The sequence below is a fragment of the Mchenga conophoros genome, linkage group LG13 (genome assembly GCF_057382185.1).
Source record: "Mchenga conophoros isolate Kocher_MC1m ecotype Shallow Benthic linkage group LG13, M_conophoros_male_GT1.1, whole genome shotgun sequence".
Lineage (NCBI taxonomy): Eukaryota > Metazoa > Chordata > Actinopteri > Cichliformes > Cichlidae > Mchenga > Mchenga conophoros.
The window spans coordinates 15,687,655-15,708,743 of NC_140538.1; the positions used below are offsets into that span (position 1 = coordinate 15,687,655).

At 39.7% G+C, this 21,089-nt stretch overlaps 1 protein-coding gene across 1 annotated transcript in view; it reads left to right on the top strand.

Moving 5' to 3' along the window:
• lrmda (leucine rich melanocyte differentiation associated) overlaps positions 1-21,089 on the top strand; it is a 207,499-nt gene that overhangs the window by 81,452 nt on the left and 104,958 nt on the right. The window lies entirely within an intron of this gene.

The following is a 21,089-nucleotide window of genomic DNA, read 5'->3' on the forward strand; positions in this document are numbered from 1 at the left end:
TTTCATACCCTCTTATGGACACCGTAGGGTTATCATTTCCTTAAGCTTTTCAAATTCCAAGAACTCAAAAATTGTGTAAATTTCTATTTATTCCAGTATTTTGAAGCTGGAACCTTGCAACTAAATGTAATTTTGCAGCCTCAGTGATTGGATTAAAGATTTTAATGAACATCCAGTAAACTCTGAGGACAATTTGTTATAACTAAATGACCTACAGTGATTAAAATCTCAAGAGTTTTTTAAAAATGTATCTATGTGTAGTAATATAGTAACATATGTGACATGTCCAGAATTGACTTTGTCCTGCACAATGTGCTGTTTACCAAAGGTCTTGCTGAATATAGCTTTGAAGCTGAAAAAAATGCATCATATATGCATTATATTATAGCTGATTTTAACATTTCTGAACTAATATGTGAACTGGTGGCATTAGTAGATGGTAATGTTTTCTTGCAAATCAACATGAGGTTGTTAAAGTTGGTTTGAATGGCATATCTATTTTCTTCCGTTATAGTCTTCTTTTCTTCTTACATTTTTTGAGCTGGAACATTTACAAGCTAAATGTATGTTAATGGTAAAGTCCTGTGATTTAAAATCCATAAATATCACAGTCAGTATTATGTTTGTGCAGTTATTCCATTGGTTACATTTATGCTTTTTTTTAGGACAATGTTTCAGTATGCTCACTGACCATTCCTGAATATTTAAGCACAAAGAAAAAGAAAACTGAAAGTGCATCCTTTTAGTGATGATAGATGAAAATCACTGGGTGGCATTTCAGATTCTAGCTGAGCATTTGTAATGTATAAATCCTGCTAGGCACTTTTTCTATTGTATGGGCAATGATTTAACAACCATAGTAGCTAGAATAGTCTCTGTGCCTACATTTTCTAGTTGCTTGATGTTGATGTGAACAACTGAAATGTCTTAAAGATGTAATACAGTGAAAGTTATACATGTTAAACTAAATGTATTTATCATGCTTATACCTCAGATGTAGAGAAAATATATATTTTTCTTCTTAAACTTTGCTTTTGTAACCATGAAGATTTAGGATTTTAAATGATACATAATTGTAAATAATAAATAAAAAATATAGACTGTGTTTTCTCTGCCTTTGAGGGATGAGTGATTAGGATATAACACTCATCTCCCATGAATAAGAAAAAATGTTACATAGTTATATTTAATAAAAACATCAATTATATTTTGATATTAGTTCAGTAATCAATATCAAGATATGTTGATATTGCCTCTACCAAGAGGACTCTCACATAACCCGAGTTCACAATTAATTCATAATTTTATACTATTATTAACTTTTTCCCGCCAAATTGAACCAAAACTGTCCTTGTAATTTTATGGCGTGAATCATGAATAAAAGTTAAAGGTTTTATTTTTTTTTTATTTTTTTTTTTATTTGTAACTGCTTGCTGGCATGAATAGTTGAAACAACACAAACACGTTTTGTTTTCCACTCAACATGTTACCTCTTACTACAAATTTGCTAGTCATTTAAACAATAAAGAAAACTATAAATTAGGCAAGTCATCTAGTCTAAAAGATAGAAGCCCCTCAGAAAACTTGAAAATTCAGTGTACTTTAAATTAAAATATTTCTCTCCAACTTTGTTTTATTGATTTGAACCATGACATACAAACTTAGCAACAGCAAAGTCGAATTTGATTTCATAACAATTGTATGTCCATTATACCCTCCAACCCCCCCCCCCCCAAAAAAAAAAAAATAAATAAATAAATAAATAAATAAATAAATAAATAAATAAATAAATAAATAAATATATATATATATATATATATATATATATATATATATATATATATATATATATATATTATAATGTAGCCTCGCTCAGTTCACTTCAGTCTCAGGAAGTAAATTAATGGTGTCAACCAGTAAAAGAGATGATTTCCAGGTTTTGTTAAATTTCCTAATAGAACCTTTTAGAGAGAATCTAAGTTTTTTTTTTTTTTTTTTTTTTTTACTTTAAATTAAAGAGTACTTCCCTCACCCAATGGTCATGAGTTGTGGGGTGGAGAAGCTTCCACTTCAACAGGTAAATTAAAATATTTCTATTCTACAGGGTGGGGCATTTATATGGATACACCATAATAAAATGGGAATGGTTGGTGATATTAAAGTCCTGTTTGTGGCACATTAGTATATGTGAGGGGGCAAACTCCTCAAGATGGGTGGTGGCCATGGTGGCCATTTAGAAGTCGGCCATCTTGGATTTATTGCAGAACAGTGCTAGTTAGCATGGCTGACATTGGTTTACTTTCCCCACTGGTGATTTACAACTTCCATTCAAGTGAGTGTCATCACAACTTTGAACCATTGCATGCCATTGTACATTAATAACATAAGAATAATATGTTTAATCAATTAATACCTGAACTCTTCCACGGCATGCATTTTTAATTTCTCTTTCATATTTGGGCTGATTGGGACCTGATGAATGTAAAAACAAAGAATTACCAGATTTTTTTTTTTTTTTTTTTTTTACCTGATTTTTGTTTCTAAGAAAAATGAGAGCCACATATGAGGATATTCGTTTAAAATTTTGATAGAACAGTAGCAGTATAATGTCCTCGTAAGTGGATATCAGGCCCTTGTAGAGCAAAATTTAGTATTTTGGTCTAAATGACCCCACATATGGATAATCAACTACATAGGTTAATCAACTACTTATTCTGCCATCAACTAGCAATGGCAGAGTAGTCGACTAGTCCCACACATCCCCAGTTTGGACAAGACAATGAAATTATACAGTCATTTTGTTCCATGAAGGATGCTCTGGGACAAGTATGACAAGTGTGATTTAAGCTTTTTGAGGTTAAGTGTCTATTTTGCATTTGTGGTTTGAAGGTGTTCATCTGTGTTTTTATCCTTCTTTGCACAAAGAAAACCCCAGGCATGCTCCGGAGTAAACATGCAAGATCTCCAGCATTACACACACACACACACACACACACACACACACACACACACACACACACACACACACACACACACACACACAGAGTATCATGTTGTTGTGGACCCCCTTTGTCCCCTGTCTTTGCCCTGTCTGTAAAGAAATTTGGGTAGATGTTTGTGATGGCAGAGATCCCACCCAACAAACAATGTGGAGATTGAAAAGAGGACTCTTCCTCCTTTCACTCGGGAGCCTTCTAGTCCTCTGCAAGTTTACATGACCCTTCAACTCCTCTCTACACAAGCTCTTGAATTTTGTTCAGCAGCTTCTGTTTGGGCGTATAAGGAGGCATTGTTTCCTGGGTCACAGCTGCGGGAGGCTAAGTTCAGGAGTTTACGTAAGAAGCCCTTTCTAACGGGATCAGGCACAGTCTCTTGACAGATCATGTGAAAGCCAACGGGCCACAACAACAACACTTTGTGGCAGCATGCAGGGATATATTTTTAAACAAACAAAATACCTATTTGAGGAAAGAACGCCTTGATGTTTGTGCTGTACACTGGCTTGTCATGAAAAAAAAAACTTTCCAAACTTGTTTTAGGATGTTTGTTGGTAATTTATATCCTCTAAATTGTCTGCACGCTCTGTCCTGTCTGTCAAATTTTTGCTAGAGTGATGTTGAGTTGTTTACTCAAGCACATCAACTCACTTTTCACTCTCACTTAAACTGAATGAGCTCTCTGCATCTACAATATTTCACTAAGCCTGTTTGTTGGATGTGTCCATCACTACATTTCTTGTTTAAGAAAGACAAGACAATGGATTTATTAAGGAGACAGATGAACTTCTTTTCAAATCCCATCATTCTGTGCAGTGTCTAAAACCTAGACAGTTGATGTGCATATGACAGCTGTCACATTCATCAGAGTTCCCAGTCACAAACAAGCAGAAACGCGTAGGTTGTTGTCTCAAAATTCACAGTGCAGCTTTCAGTAATGTGTAGCCTGCCATCAGGGCTCTGTGTAGGATCATAAAACATTTGGCATTTTGACTTGTGCCTTATGATTTATTTTGCCTTGAGACATAATTTGGTCTGAGCCCACAGCAAAATATATACTTGGATAAATGCTATGGCTTTGAGTTGAAATAAACAAATCCCTAATGCCCTATCAATGTCCTCCCTGTTGGAAACAGAATAACTCCTTTCACTTACTAAAAGGAATATATATCATCAGATAAATGCTCCCCAGAAATGGGAAACCAGGGACAAGCTTAACCACTTCTAAGCTTGGCTTCCCTGTAGACTTGTGTTTATGATAAAGGGTAATGAATGGAAAGTGGATTTTATCAGTTAAAGATGGAGGAATGGTTAGCTTGAGTGATGCTTTCTTGTCCCACGTGGCACAATCAAGGCCTGTTTTGGAAGCCTAGTCCCTCATGTCTTTGTAGACCAAATTTTGTGGATATTGGGTGTGGGACTTTGCAGGCCCTGCATGCTGTACAGTACAATCAAAAGGGCAGTCCAGTCATCTGAAGAAAGCAGCCGCATTGCTTACCACGCGAATGTGCCGAATGAAATGTTGTGCTAAAAATCGAGCTTTCTTTTTGCCACGAATCTTTAACTCAACGTACAACATCCCTGTCGTAAGTTGAGTGATACCTTTCAAAACCAGTATTTGTGTTTCGTTTTTTCTTTTCCTACCACAAAGCCAGTGTCTCTGTCGGCCGTCTTGTCTTCTCGCCTGTCTTTTTCTCTTAACCGCACTCTTGCCTTAATGCTCTTGATAAGACCTGGCACTGACTTGATTCAAATAAGGCTGTTCAGTGGTCATGGCCACTCCCACTGGTTATAATAGATCACTGTCAGGAGAGGGCTTTCCTAATGGGCTGACAAATTAATGCTCAGCCTCAACCTTCTCTGCAACGATTTCTTCTACATGAGCTTCAGTGAAAGCAGTTGGTCCTCCAGAGTAACAAGAGTGCACCATAACACTGGGCGTTATTGAGTCAAACAACTCTCATCTGTTTTAATCTGCGACTATAATGGAAAAAACAATAATAAAAAGTTACTGCTGATCAATAGCGTACATAAACACAACCCATCTGTCTGAAAGATTAATAAATTATGGTTTCATTGAAAGAGAAGGGGTAGACTTTCCAGTTTTGGTGATTTATTTCGCTCTTGCTTATTAACACCTTCTGTTGTTCTAGCACTGGACTTTTTTTTCATCAAACCCTAATTGACTGCAGGATTTTGCTGAAGTGTATTATCAATCTTTATCTGTTTCGTACAGAAGGACATTGATCAATGGAAATAGCTTTTCTTGGTTGACCAAATTGGACAATGTTGTCGGCCACTGCGCAGGAGCTTATGAGAACTGAGCCAGCAGATCAATAAGGCATTAAAATAAGAAGATGAAATTCGCCTTTTCTCTGTGATTACAGGCTCAATGGCTGAATTTAGATTTCAAAAACTTTTTATTTTTCTTTGGTGTAGAAGTGATTTACTACAAAAAAAAATGGCCAAACAACCACCTCAAAGATTTTTCTCTCCGTTCTCAGCCTCAAGCCCATTAAAATTCCTCTGAAGTTTTTTACATATCACTACATCAAATGCACATAAATTATGAATGTCTCATATAGCAGTCTTGCACTTGTAGCCCCCGGGTTCCCTTGAAACTGATTTGGTATCTGTGAACTCTGTTGTTACAAGGGGCAGAGAAAATTGGAGTAATATGCTCTCTCTTTGATTGATCATTCGCAGCTCATAATGCAGAACATGCCATAATAAAGATTTTCACCTTCACGTGTTACATGGAGATTGTGTTTGTTTCGCCATTAATGGTTTTTTGTCATAAAGTCTGTTTTAATATTTATGGCTGAGAATGACTTAGCCATAAATGGAGCTACTTTTCGGAGACTACTTTTCAGACGTAAGGCAGGCAGGGGGTGGTTTATTCAAATCTAGAAGTGTTTTGCACATGTTCTGGTTATTATTTATTTTGCAAAGGTAAACCATTTCCAAATCACGACTTTAAATAATTGGGGAATTGCACCAACCAGTGTGCACCATCTTTATCGCAGCATGGAGGAAAGGATGCAGGGGAAACTTGCTCTACAACTTTCAGGGAAGGAAAAATTCCCATTTTCATCATATAATTAAAATTTTCAATAAAAGTGACACATAAAAATGCAACGTCAGGGCCAGTTTGTCTGCATTTACTGTACATTTGTCAAGCATTTTAGTCTTGGGCTTGGCATCAAGCTGTGTCTGTTTTGGCTTCTTAGACATGATTTATCTCCATGAGTCCAGCTGAAGTGCCCCAGCTGGTTGCGTGACAGATACTTTTACACTGGCTAATGTCAAATATGCTTTGGTTTTCAAGATCATCCATCTCCACTGCTGCATGACCTTGTGGCTTATCATGGTCTCCTCATTGGCATTTTTTTTTTACAATTTAAACAAAAAAATAAAGATTCAATAATTGTTTTATGATTTACAGTCATTTTATTTGCGCTGATTGGGTCCCCTTTACTGACCTTCAAAAACATCTGACAGTCTGTTTTCAGTCATAACATTATTTATAGCTTATTTGCTACTCTTACATTTCCCAACCGTTAAACTAAACTTGGATTTTCAAGCTTTAAAAAAACAGAAATAAAAACAGGCAGTGTGTCTTTGTGTTTGACTCATGTCTGTTCTTACCATCCCTCTTTCTAAACTTGTAACCAGCTGCACATCAAAAGGAGTTTGATTTATTAGGGGTGCAACTCCCCAGGACTTTGAACGACCATCGACTTGTTTATCCAAGTTAACATTCTTGGCCATATCCATATATTTTTGTGTTTGCTCTTTCATGTGGTTCTGCAGTGATACATTCACTGGTTGCTGGGGTTATGGTTGACCGACAGTGAAAGCATGCCGGCTGTTAATGTCACTCATGAAGAAATTGGGTTTGGACTGTGCCAGTGACATGGATCAGACCTGTACCTGTTTCTTGAGGGCATTACTTAATTGATGCGTTTTTATGCTGCTGTGGTTAGCTTGTGCCGCACGGGTGGTGATTCTCTGAAGAGGTGGTGTCATTTACTCCTTTCCTCAGAGCTGGCCATCTTTTAGCCTTTAGAATCCCTCAAACCCCCCCCCCCCCCCCCCCCCCCCCCCGGCGCCTCTCTCTGTATCTCCCAAACGGAAAACATGTGGCAGGAGTTGTCATTTGTTAACGTATGCTAGAAAGAGTGAAACAGGCCAGGGGATGGCTCATCAGGAACACTCATTCAGAATGATGAATGTAGCCAAATACACATTTGTCCGTAAAAGTTGCCGAGTGGATCAGCATCATTAGGCATGAGGAATAGGTGGAGCCCGCAGAGAAGTGAATGCAGCAAACAGATGTTGCAGATTTTCACCAGCATCTTTCATCCAGAGTACCATCATTAATAAAGTTGAAGGTGATCCTTGTGTTTTCATCTAATAAGACCAAATAAAGTATGGTGTGACTCTCGGAAAATTGCTGAATAAACAGAATATTGCCATGGCTTCTTAAACAAGAATCCAAGGTCTGGTGTCTGGTTTGAAGTAATTCTCAGCTACATGGCTCTGTGGTTCAGAGGAGTGTACAGTGTGTTAATCAGTGCATACTTATGAAGTCCTCAAAGTAGTACATTTTAGAGGAAGAAATCATCCTCATTTCCTGAAAATACTGTAAGCACGGCGATGGTACAGAGATAGAAAATGACAATTGTGCTCGGTGTTCTGCAATGCTGTGTCAGTCTCTAATCTTTATGCTGAATGGTTGCTCCTGACGCCTTGGGTATGTCAGGTGACTGAGCCTCATGTTCAGGCAGCTTGGCTCTGTTGTAGAGGGCCTCCATCTTTGTCAGCCTTGTCTCATCGTATAAACAGGCCCAGACAGAGAAGCTTTACCATGAATAATGCCTCAGGTCCATAGAATCCCAACACCTATAAATCTTAATAGAGGTTCCCAGATTCCAACGGGCGACCACATCTCTTTCCCACCCTTCCCGGCTCGATTCCACCTCCCATACAGAGTCTCCAATTTTCATTCTGCAAAGTAAAACCCACAGGTACTTGAATTTGCCCGTGCCAAGATTTACCTACAAACAGGATTACATGCATATAGCTCATGCAAATCAATGAAAACATGTCAAGAATGCTTAGCCTCCTGCGGTTTGCTAAATGCAATTTATCACTCAGGGAATCAGTGGAAGGGAATGGGCTAACAAATGGAGTCTGATCATTTGCGTTGGACTTGAAGAGTGCATTTTTCATTTTCTGTACAGTAAATTGCACTTGTTTGTGAATTTGCTTCAAAGGGACTTGTGGGATCCTTGCTTTATACATACATTTAGTGTGGAAACCTGCACTTTTATGAAATGCTGTGTGGTGTTTTCTCCCATTCCCAAATGGTGCTACATAACAGTGTATTTTATCATATCTAAAATATGTAAAATTAAAAGAAATGTTCATATGTTTTGGTATTAGCACTGAGAATAGCTCTGATGTGGATGAGTGTTTAGGAGCACCAGGATAAATATGCCATACCATTTAAAGACATGTAGTTGCCATGTAGTTGCAAACTGCATCAGTTCGTTGAATATGAATTACATGATGCATGTTCATGCTTGCTAGCCTGCTGAATTCTATTAACTGGCTTTGAAGTAAAGGAATATATTCTGATAAATAAACTGATCTCGTCTGGTTTCTCATTCAGCAGACAGTCATCAAGAATGCTGTGCATGATCCCAACTAAAATTATGTGTGTGCTGGTATGATGAGCACAGATATTGACACTTTGAGAGATGTCTTGCTTTGATATGTCCATCTATGCCTTTGGGCTGAGTCTGGTCAACATGATGCCCTCTGATTCTCCAAACTCAGCCTGACTCAGATTCATCATTCATAAATTGGGAATGTGCCACCTTGCATGCTAAGGAGGTGGGTTTTGATTTTGTGAATTTACAGTTTCACTACTACACCCAAATTTTATACTTGGAGATGTAGACAAGTCAAGTTTAAAAGATGAGAAAGGCAAAGACTCTTCGATTTTACACTGTTAACAGGCTTCAAGTGAAAAGCTATTTTTGCTCCGTCACAAAAAGCCATTTACTGAAGTTAATGAATAGGTTAGTGCCTTGGTTTCACTCTTTGCATTCGTCATGCTTTCATTTAATTCCAATGATCCTTTTTGACCTGCGTAAGGACCAATCTTGGTTTTGATTCCAAAAACTGGATTCCTCTGATTCATTTGCTTTGGTATTGTTCCCGGGAATGCTCAATAAACTGCTTTCGAGTATTGTCCCATTAGGTCACAAACACATCCATTCACAGCGCAATGATTACTGAATGTGTCTTTAGAATCACTGTGGTTTATTGCAGTGCATGCTCCCACAACTATTTCCCTTTTCCTCGTTCAGAGATAAATTAGCGGCTTCTAAATAATGCAATGAACTCTAATTCTCTTTGATTAGTGGCAAGTTAGATGATAGCGACCCATTGAAATTGGTCATCAGCATAAATAATGACTGAATGAACTGATAAAATGCAAAGTTGCCGGCCATCATAAATCAAATGAAAACCACTTGGTGTGGAAGTCATTGGAATTAGAAGTCCATGCTCCTATTAATTATGTTGCCTTGCCAAGGCGACAGTGTTATAAATCAGTTGTGAAAGGTACTCCAGTCGGCTGGCCTGCCCAGCAAGGCCTGCTGCCTGCAAATGGCTCTGTATACCCTCCTAATTGTTTCTTAAACAAGCCACCTCTAGAGGCTGAGGCTGATGGACAGAGTTTAAGAACAGAATTGAAAATCTGGGAGATGGTTGCACTGTACAAAGTTTGCACAATGGCATTAGAATCCACAGGTCTCAGTCCGCAATGAAGAGCTCTCTTGTTTTTTTATTTTTCATAAACAAGTTCCTTAAATGCAGCAGTAGAAACATAAAAATCATACTGGATTTTCTAAAATCAAGAAACCAAATGATTATTTTTAGCTCATATATACGGTTTGGCCTGTGCTTATAAAAATCAATCATTCAAATAAAAATCTCAAGGTCAGGTTTTTTCATATGGTCGTTTGTCCTTGTTTTTTTCACCTGTTTACGACAAGTTTACCTTTGGCAACCAGCCAGCTCTTCAAAAATATCCCATTTCTTGGAGGGAGTGTGGCGCGTAGCTCCCAGGAAACGGGAGCATGGGCGTACATGTGTGCGTGCTCCTCCATAAAGGCTCCCTCCATCAATCACGCACTGCTTATTAGTTTGTCTTTAACTGGGCTTAGTTTCCTGGGTATGTTATTTGAATAATTGCATTCCTATGCAGTTTGCTGTTCCGCCATATTTGTTTCTACGACACAAACCTCATATAAGGTCAAACAACAAGTTCCGATGGCGCCTGTAAATCTCAGCGCGGAGATGTCGGTAATTTAATGAACCAGCGCAACAATGGGAGCAGGACTGTATGGGTTATTTACAACGAGGGATATTTTTCTTTGATGTCACCAGGCTCAGGTGTCAGGTGTACTTAAGATCACCGTAGACTGTAGAAGTTTGCAAACTGAAGAGTCAGCAGTGTAAATAATAGCCTTATTTAGTTTGAAGTAACTCTCACCAAGCGTAATGGCTCTGTAACCCCAGCAGCTCTATGAATAGCCTTTTAAGTCCGTTGGTTATCTGTAATGGGTCTGAAATCTCAATCATCTAATTTTCCCTTGGATTTTCCCACTTTCTTTACATGGCAAATGAATTAGTTCATGTACTGGTGACACCTGATTACTCTGGACTCGCAATCTATTACATGGCTTGGACCAAATAGGTCTCTGCTTTTAAACGAGGCCTCCTTTGTCAATCTATTACCCATCTCCCTCTGTCTCTCTCACTTCTTTACTTGGTAGTGTGGCAGTGTGTCCCCAAGAAACCATTTAGGCTGTAGAAATGGAGCAGGCCCAGGCCTCAGGTGTCCGTGTCACAGTGATGAATCACATAGAGCGCATATTAAACCTTCCTCATGTGAGTGGGACTTGTGTTGGGCTGCCCCCCCCCCAGAAAAAAAGATCCATTGACAAAAGAAAAAGAGAATTATAACCATGACTGTGTGTTCTACGCATAAAGGCCGTCCTGTCCCTGAGAAATTGATTTATTGGATTCCCTGACATTTTAGTTGTGGTCGTTATGTTATATTTATGGGGGAATTGCTGGAGCCTCTCATTATGCTCTCCTAATTTATTTTACATACTTTTATGGCCGCTTGTGCTCAGCAGGCCTTTACGGCAGCTGTTATTGAAAAAGGGAAAAAGGAAAGCACATATCGATCAAGATTTACATGTTTATTGCCAAGACTGTGATTTATTCTACTGTGGGTTTTTTTTTTTTTGTTTGGGGCCAAGCTGCTTTTCAGACAGTTGTCAAAAGTACCAAGAAAACTTATACAAATACTTTCATGACATCTCTGTTTCTTTTCATGTTGCATATTTATTAATGTCTTTTCTCAGGTTTCCAAGAGCTGGCAGCGATATATATAAGCTCTGCATTGTGTTTTGCAAAGTCAGCTTATTTTTTGAATTATAAGAAACGAGATACAAAGATTACAGCAATACCTTATAGTGTGAAGGACAGCGTGATTTAATGTATTTTTCCCTTTTTTGAATGACACCGTAAGATACCTTAATCAGGTTGTTCCCTGTGAAGTTATGTGGCCTTGGACATGATTAAGTAATAAAAACAATTAAATTAAATGACTTAAACTTTTGATGCATTAAATAGTGTCCCAAGATCATTCCTCAGCATAAAGGGTGTGCAATTAACAGCCGAGATGAAGCGGTTATGAGCTGCTTCTTATTAAATTAAAGTCCAAAAAAAAAAGAGAGAGAGAGAGAGATCTTTCCATGAAGCCAAAGAACTTGATATATGCCTATGTGGCTCTGAGCATCACCTACCATGAAATTTAGTGTTTCCAGGATATTTAACATTAAGACGTACTTAAAATTAATTCTACGTGCAATTTCTCAAAAAGAAAGCTGACAACTAATGTCAATAAATCGTGCTTGGCCCGAGATGTGGGGATCGTAAATCTGTTGCACAGTGCCGCCCCTCAGTGTGGCAGTCAGGGGTCGAATGGGGGTGTGAAGCAGGGTATAGGAATGAGGAAGATGGATTTGTTGGCGTGGTAAGGAGAAAGGGTGATTTGAAATCCTGGACACTGATTGGTGGAGATGAGGCCCTGGTGTCCTTGTGGTGACATTCAGTTCCTGATATTTGTTTGACTTTAAATAATACCCTGGACAGGACTTTAGAGTGATGGCCACCAGGTTGTCTGACATTGCAGCCTGTGCCAAGGTGAGTGACTTCAGGACACTTCCTCCCTCTCTGTCTTCCCCTTCATCTCTCCATGTCTCTCTCTTTCTGTCTCGGGCCTGTCAATACGCATCCACTTGTCTGATGGGTCCTTCCGAAGCTTACAGCTGACATGCTGGTGTCTTTATTTCCACCAGCAATCCTTTTAGAGTTGGCCTCGGTGATCAGTCATGCTGCTGACAAGCAACTCAGGCCTCAGCACCTCAGCAATCCTCCATTCGCTACTCCTCATGACTCTGTGTCATTACAAAGGAAGAGCGGGGAAAAGGCTTTGTTCTATAGTAAAAATTGTGGTTGACTTAGTTTCTTGGATATTAGAAGATACTATTTATCTCTGTGTAAAATTTAGATTATATCTTGTATAGAGCTAGAATTTTTTTCATGTGTTTTTATTATGTAATTTCCTTTTTTTTTTTTTTTTTTTTTTTTTGGCCTGTCCCGTTTGGCTCTTTTGCCATCAGAATTGTTGTCTAAAGGCAAAGAAAGATGCCCAACGGATTTACTTTACCAAATTGACCATCCCAGCCTTGCCATAATGGTCCATTTGATTCACCTTTTATTGTTTATTTTATTTTCACTTACTGAATATGGGACAGACTTGACTGGGGGAAAGAAGGGGAGAAAGAAAGAGGGAAAGAGAAACAGCTGAGAAGAGGGACTGGGGAGAAGGGCAAAAGACAAAAACCAACAGAACGGGCAGAGAAAAAAAAATGCATATATCAATCACCCGGATCACCTGCTGAGAAAGAAAAAAGAAAGCAAGCAGAAGAGAACAAGAGTAATAGAATAAACAACATCACAATGATATATGGGAATATGACAGTAAATACTAAATATTAAACATTATTGTGCAGCACATAAGATCAACAGAACACAGTGTGCTTTGAGGTAGGGGCCAAAAAGGGTGTAGTTTGTGGGTGTGATCACCCGTGTGTACACCTGTGAGCATGGACGCGCTTGTTTTTTGTTTTTTAAAAGGTTCCTTCATGTAATGATCTGCTAGAGGGTGTGGGTCAGGTCAGCCCCGTCCTCCAGGGCATGAAGCAGGTATGGAGGAGATCAAAACTCCAGACATCCAGAGGCCCCCAGAACACAAGAGACCATGGAAGACCAACAGAGGGGCAGCCGCGCCACTGTCCCAGAAAGAGCTGAGGAGAGTCCCAGATGAGGGCTCACTCAGCAGCCGCGGAGCAGAAGCCAGGGGGGGTTGCAGTGACGCGCCCATGAGCTCCGCCGGCAGCCAGCCGTGCCTGAGTGACCGAGCCCCAGGCCGAGAGGCCGGGGGCACCCCACCTCCAAAGTGGCCCGAGCAAGCCCCAGGCTCCAGGCCCCGATAAGCGGCCGCCAAGGAGTGAGCCGGTGTGTACCTGGACGCCCATCCCCGGACACAAAGAACCACCAACGCACCGACACCTGAGGGAGTCCGCCACTGGCAGGGGAAGTGGTGGTAGGGGGAGATAGGCCTCCATACCTTGGAGGGCCTAAGATGTCCCCAGAGAGGTGGCGCCTGACACGCAACCTGACATATAGACACAGAAATACAGGCACACACATATACAAACATCCACCCATCTATTATGTAATTTCCTGCCAAATGTGAAGCTGTGAAATTACAGAAAGAGACAAATTGGTCTTACAGAAAAATTCAAATTGGCCAAATTTGCAGTCCTCACCCCGTTTGTGATGGTTGTTCAGCTTTCAAATATGAAGGGAATCAATTCAAGCCAGAGACAAACATCTGATCAGAGACCACAAAGCAAATATATCCCACAGTGCTTGTCGTCCGCTGTTGAATCAAAGTAGCAAAAGCATTTTTGAACATACAGTTTGGTGTCTCAATATACCATGTTAACTCTGACATGAATATATATATAAGTTTGTGACAACATTAAAACCACTAACAGTTGACAGGATTAATATTGGTTGTTACATTATGTCACCTGACTTTGACATGGGCCAAATTTTGATAGTTAGATGACTTGATAGGTGAAAGTAAAAGCTCTTTTGGGATGTTTCCAGTATGCAGTGGTTAGTACAGACCGAACGCTGTCCAATGAAGGATAACTGATCAAATACTTGATGAGTAAAGGCTGGTCTTTGCTGCAGAAATTGCTGAAAATCTTAATGCTGACTATGAGAGGAAAGTGTCAGGATACACAGCGCATTGCAGCTAGCTGTGTGTAGGTCAACATAGCCATAGACAAGTAAGAGTTCCCACGTTAACCTGTGTACATAACTGAAAGCACATTCAGTGTGGACACACTGGAATCAAAAGCTAAAAGAATCATGTTTTCTTTTACATTGTACAGACAGCCAGGTCAATATAGAAGATGCAATCCTGTAAAAAAGAAAGTTCTCACATATATAATTGATATCTAATTAAACTCGTATGGCTTCCATAGGAAGTGTTTAAGTAGCGGGCAGGTTTAAAGAAGAGTGGGTAGAATTTCTTCAACAGCAATGTTGAAGAGGGTAAGTTTATTGCTGCTAAAGGTGGTTCTACAAGCTTCTGATTAATGGGGTGTACTTAGTTTTTCTCATGGCTGCACAGAGTGCTATGAAAACTTTGTTTTTCACATGCTTGTCGAAGTAGGATTAGCCATGGGAGGAAGCCAGGCCAGTGGAAGCAATGTTTAGCCTTGTTGGGCGGGAAACCTTGGCTGTGGGTATTCATGTGGTTTTTACTTTGTCAAGTACCACCTAGCTAGACATTGCTCCAGACTTCGTACACTTTCATGGTAATTCCATTACCTGATGACACTGGTCATTTCCAACAGGATAAAGCGCCCTGCCACACTGAACATGTTGTTGTCGAATGGTTTGAGGAACATAAGTTTGGGTTTTGGCTTCCAAATTCCTCAGATCTCAGTCCAATATGTGGGATGTGCTGGAAAATGAATTATCATCAACAGAGGCCCTGCAACTCACAATACTTAAAGGATCTGTTGCTAACGTCTCGTTGCTTTAATACCACCAGACATTCTTTTTGGTTTTGGCAGCGTGACGGTTGCCTTCGCAGTATTAGGCAGGTGGTGTTGCTGTTTAGATGATCGGTATATTCAGACACACAATTTCTTATGCCCTTAGTCATCACTGATATTTTTGTGTTGCAGGGTGGAGTAAGTGTGAGTAGTTTTCCATCTCGTAACAGATAATGTGCTGTTAATTACGCTGGACCACAGTAATTACGGACTAGGGCTGGTCGTGGGTTGTAGCCTCTGTCATTACCGTCTCACTGTAAATGACTTATTTACAGTGCTGTTGATACCTCTTTAGAAAAATGACTGTCTCTGAGCATGAAGTGGGATCTTTAACAGCTGTGGTTCTCTTTAATTAGGATGATTTGGTGACACTCAAATTTATAGTGGACTTGTGTGGAATTTGACACCCAGCCAGTAAAGATGACAGATCAGTTAGAAAACATACGATATGTCCCCTGACACAGTTGTCTTTCTGTGTTTTCTGCAGCTGACTGAACAGATTTTAGAGTCAGATGTCAATGTTGATCAAGATGATCTGGTAAAACGTAGCTGATAAGGAAACCCCAAAAAAGACTGGCCTCCATATCACATGTATATAAAATTAACAGTTTTTCCAACTAAATGTGTGAACCATGTTAGCTATATATAACCTAAACAGTTGGCTACATTTGAATCTTATGAATGTTATCTAAACATTTAAAAATCAATGTAGCTCCCTTTGCATTGAACCTAAGATCTAGTTTGGTTCTAGGTGCCACGGTATTTATGTGGTGAATAATAATAATAGATAGATAATAATGGATAATATTATTGCGATTTTTTTTTTTAACTGTATTAACTGTAATTTAGCTTGTCCTTTGTGAGCCTTTTAGCTTTTTGAGTCTGTTTCTTCATTTCATTGAAAATATTTGAGGATTAAAACGTGAAACTTCAACAAATACTAACAAGAATGTCAAAAGCTGTCTTCATAAATAATCTTATCTCATATTGAATTCTATGACCAGTGCTATCATAGCCATCTTTGACCAACAACCATGTTGTTGCTCTCACTTGTATTGACTTTAATGAAAGTACCACACAAATCTTAGTTTGACTTTATGGGTTATGATTTTAACAATTTCAGTAATAACATTTTGATCTTATGGCTAAATTAAAAAATAATACTGTTGTGCAATGCTTAATTGTAAGTCATATTTTTATATTTATTGACTTAGAGACAGAAAACCTTTAAATCTAGATTTGGATGAGGGTGTGTCCTTGTTCCAAAATGAAATATCAGTTATTAAATTGTTTGGTTCTCAGCAGGCTTCATTCTGCACAGACTTGTACTATTTTGCCTGTGTTGCCAGGGTCATGCATCATACATCCATCCCTTCATCTTACCATAATTGCAGCTTGTTTTACTTGAACTCGCTTACCTCTCACCACTGTTCTGTTCTCATCATTTTCCACATTCTTACAAGCAAACCAAAGTCACACAGTTACATCAGTTGCAGTGTCTTGTCTCAGTTTGCCAAAAGCGCCTTTCTCCCTCAATCTGCTCTGATGGGCAATTTGCCATTTTTTTAACTCCTTCTCGTTGAGGATTTCTCAAATTTCTCAAATGTCTTGTTCATCTTTATGCTTGATCCTTTTTATCTTGTTTTGCTGTCCCCCCCCCCCCCCCCCCCCGCCTCCTCCTCCTCTCTAAGTTATGTCTCCTCTCTGATCTCCACTAAGCAAATTTACAGCTTTAATTTCCCCAGAAGCATGCATTGCTTCCAGGTGTGTACAACCAGCGGTGGTGCTGGGACCCATGGATTGGGGTCAAGGGTCCCTCTGATTAACAGCCATCCTCTCCTGGGAATGACAAACTTCCCTGGCGCTGTCACCAAGAACTATGATGCTGCTTTGTTTCCCCCTCAGGCAGCTGTGACACGCTGGCCAATCACAAGGCTGCAGGTTTAAATCTGCCAAATTTTTAGACAAAACAAAAGGCTCTTCAGTCTAGCAAACAGATACAGCCCTGCTGTTTGACTGGCTGCCTGTTCCACCTCCGACAGTGATTACACTGAAGTGCTTAGTGCATATAATTACAAGTAATTGGCAAATAGTAGGCTCTGACCAAACAGAAATTGTTTCATTATGTCTAATTAACACCTTCTTGATTATGGTTAATTACTAATGTTTGATAATGGAGGAGCAAAGTTGTCAGTCTGGAGACAAGCATGAGCCATCTGGATCATTGATAACCATATGTTGGTGCCTTGCTTCACTTTGCTGGGACCAGAGCTGTCAGGGCCACAGACAGTGGCAGGTGTCTGCATTGCATTAGACTCGGCACAAGGTGTAAACACAGCTCAAATAAACATGTCAAGGCATGCATGCACAAACTTCCCACTCAAGTGCATGCAGAGTCAGATGCACACCTACACTTTTCTTAGCATGTAATTAATTGTTTTCAGCCTTTGAATATTAACTTAATGAGCTTTATTACTATAAAGAAATCTGTTCATATTATTACACTTGATATATTTGAAAGAAATATTTATTATTGCAGCAGAACGCATTGTTTATATGGTACACAAAACTATTCAAATAAATTGACAGCATGGAAACCGTCAGTCCAAAACTTAAGAGACGCTTTAAATGGATGCTATTAGGAGCAAAACAGAGTTCCTTAGAGCCTTCGAAATTATTCGAAGCAGAAGGCTCCCCGCTGTAAATAAAAGAAATTACTCTGGACTAAAATTGTCTGTCTGTCCCAGTTAATTAGCAGCACATGCGATGTGAAATTAGCTATGACGCACTAGGAAAAGAGAGAGATAAATAGTCCCTTATTGGGGAAAGAATAAAGTCAAGACTTGCCATAGGTAGCATTTGTCATGTTTAATTGTGGGATCAATTAAAATTGGAGGATAATGATGATTTATAAGTGTTTGTGCGTAATCTGATATTCATTAAGTCAGCCAGACACACGCTGGTATCAGTTTGTTAATTGTGTTTCCTTTTTCTTGAAGGGTGGCTTTTGAATGCAATAGGCTCAAAGTTTACAAACTGACTTAGCCGAGTGATTCTGTTGTGCGGCAGCCAGGCTCCGTTGTGCTGCTGCAGTATAGCAACTTAGCATGTCGTCAGTTTTCTCTATGAAGTGCTAGCCAAGCCCCCCCTCGGCCCGTTTGAGGTGGATAACCTTTATTGTCACCACTCCCTAACGTCAGAGGCCTGCACCGCCTGCCTCTTGTGTTTGAAAACTTAATACATTTCTAAATAATCGAAGCCACAGCAGTGTGTCTTTAAATTAAAAAAGTCATGTATCGCTTTTTATAGGCAGCACCATACTTGTTATCTATAACGCCTTTCTTTTACATTGAGAATGTATAATTCATATATATATATATATATATATATATATATATATATATATATATATATATATATATATATATTGTGTATTATGCGCAATCATGAATGTTTTTAATTGTTCATTCAGCGCTTTAGTGGTATCTCGTCAAAGCACTGTGATGTTCTGATGGAAGCGATGGTCAGACAAACAGAACATTCACTTGAACCGTACGCAATGCAACAAATTTATCATGCACATGTAATGTGTGCTGTTTGAGCGCACCAGACAGCAGTGATGGGCGAGCACTTTGTTGTCATGCCCCCGCCCTCCCCTTTTTTTTCCTACTGCAAGGCTAAGATGTAGGCCAAGTGGAAGAGCGCCAAATGATTCAACGCAGGACAAGATTCCCTTTCAAACAGCGCAGAGCTATACCCCCTTATTCATTTTCTTAGATTACCATCAAATTTGTGTCACCAGCGTTATTGACTCACAGCGATGCACTTTTATGCTTTCGCTGTTATTAGTTGACATGCTGACATTTTCATATGTGTCTTTACTAATGCCTGCAAATTGCTCTGACCCAAGAACGTGAGAATTGAACAGATAATTTTAATAAGATTCAACTGCAGATGCTACGGCGTGCCCGCCTTACACATATAGAATACCAATTGTAACCTGTTTTCAGAGGCAACTAAGGGAGCAAACTGTAATGGGTTTTGACAACATTGTATTAGGCACAACAACTACGCATAATGTACCGAAAAATTGGACGTGAAATTGGAAACACAGCCGAGAACAAAGTAAATTTACATGGTTTGGTAGGTTTGGTGATGTCTGATATCATACTCTCTCATGCAAGCTCTATCTGGAGAGAGAAGGCAGGAGCTGCAAAGGGGGGCTTAACAATGGATATCAGTAAAGAGTGCTTTTAAAGTTAAGGCTGATGGATGGCTTGTCAAAAAAATAATTGCACTGGTATGGAAGTGGGCTCGCGCAAGCTTGCCGAGGAGGGGTTGGGTGAGTATGGGGGGTGTCAAAGCAGTGGAGGAGGGAGGTGCGATCAGCAGAGAGCATGATGGGAAGTGACAGTGGTCTGTCAAGAGGCAGTGGCTGCCCAGAGAAGTGTGAAGCCAGAGCTATGAGGTGGCAGGAGAGAGCAGGCTGTCAGAGCAAGAAAGTGGCTTTAATACGGCGAAAACCAAAGGAATCCGCCTGTCAGGCCTGCTCACCCAAGCCAAGGCACAGCAGAAACGGGAGAAAGGAGAGGAGATGAGGAACGGATACGGGTGAAAACAAAGGTAGAGAGAATGAGGGATAGTTTGCAGGAGGAGGGAGGTGGAGAACTGGGGTACGAGTAGTGAGAGTTCTCTGGCAGCCGGAGAGGCATGATGGGAAATTGTGTGGGACAGAAGAACAGGCCCACCCGTCAAATAGAAGTTCCCAAGGAAGGTTTTGGCGAGGTGATAAAACTCATCAGCTCTACTATTCACTCTCCAGGTGGCACTGGACTAGCTCTGGGCTTGAGTTAACAGTCTGCAGAGCTACTCCTGTGTATTACTGTAGTCAGTATGACTCTATATCGCGTCTCCTGCTGTCTCCTAAACTCCCTGCATTGTTACGTTTTCTTCAGCCACTTAGATCTCCCTTCTTCCAGCGAGAATTTATGCAACCTAAAGGGCCGTACATCTTTTATAATAACTTGAATTGTCTTGGTGCCAAATTATGCTTTGGCCTTATTCTCTGAACGCCAGCTTTTAAAACACATTCATATTGATCGGTTGCTTTGTCTTATAAGCGAGCACGGTGGTTAGTAAATGCATACTGAGCAGCAAAAGCAGTACATGTAATCTAGAGGCCATGTAGTATCAGCTCCTCATTTTTCTACTGCTGCAGCTTGTGTGGTATAGCATGAGCCATGATCTGTGTCTTCACATTCATAAGCGATTAGTCTTGCCATAATTTATTCCTCATTAAGGGCACATAATTAAAGTTCTCTGTAGTTTCTTTGAACATCAAATTACACTCTCATTTTCTACAAATATAAACTGTGATATTTAAAGGGCCACTAACCACTGCCTGACATTATCAAAAAAAAAAGTTATTCTGGGAACTTATCATTACAGATCATGATATAATGATATGTTCACTTGTGAACTTTATACTCTGTCAGGCCAATGTAGCATGCAGAAGTAGCAGTTGATTGAGATTCTGTGTATGGTTTTTAATGAGGACATTTGAAGCTCATCTAGTTTGTACTGCTTAAAAAACTTCCAGAGTTTGAAGTTATTACCAGGGGCATGTGACATTCATGGAGGCTTTGACTCGGGTTATAGCACTAGGTTAAGGCTGATGAGAAACAGATTAGGCCAGGCCGGGGTTGGCTTGGAAAGGTTTTACTGGAAATCATGTTTGTGCAGTTTTCTTTAATGTATGAGCTCCAGTCCCAGGTGACTTGATATTAATAATTTATCCAGA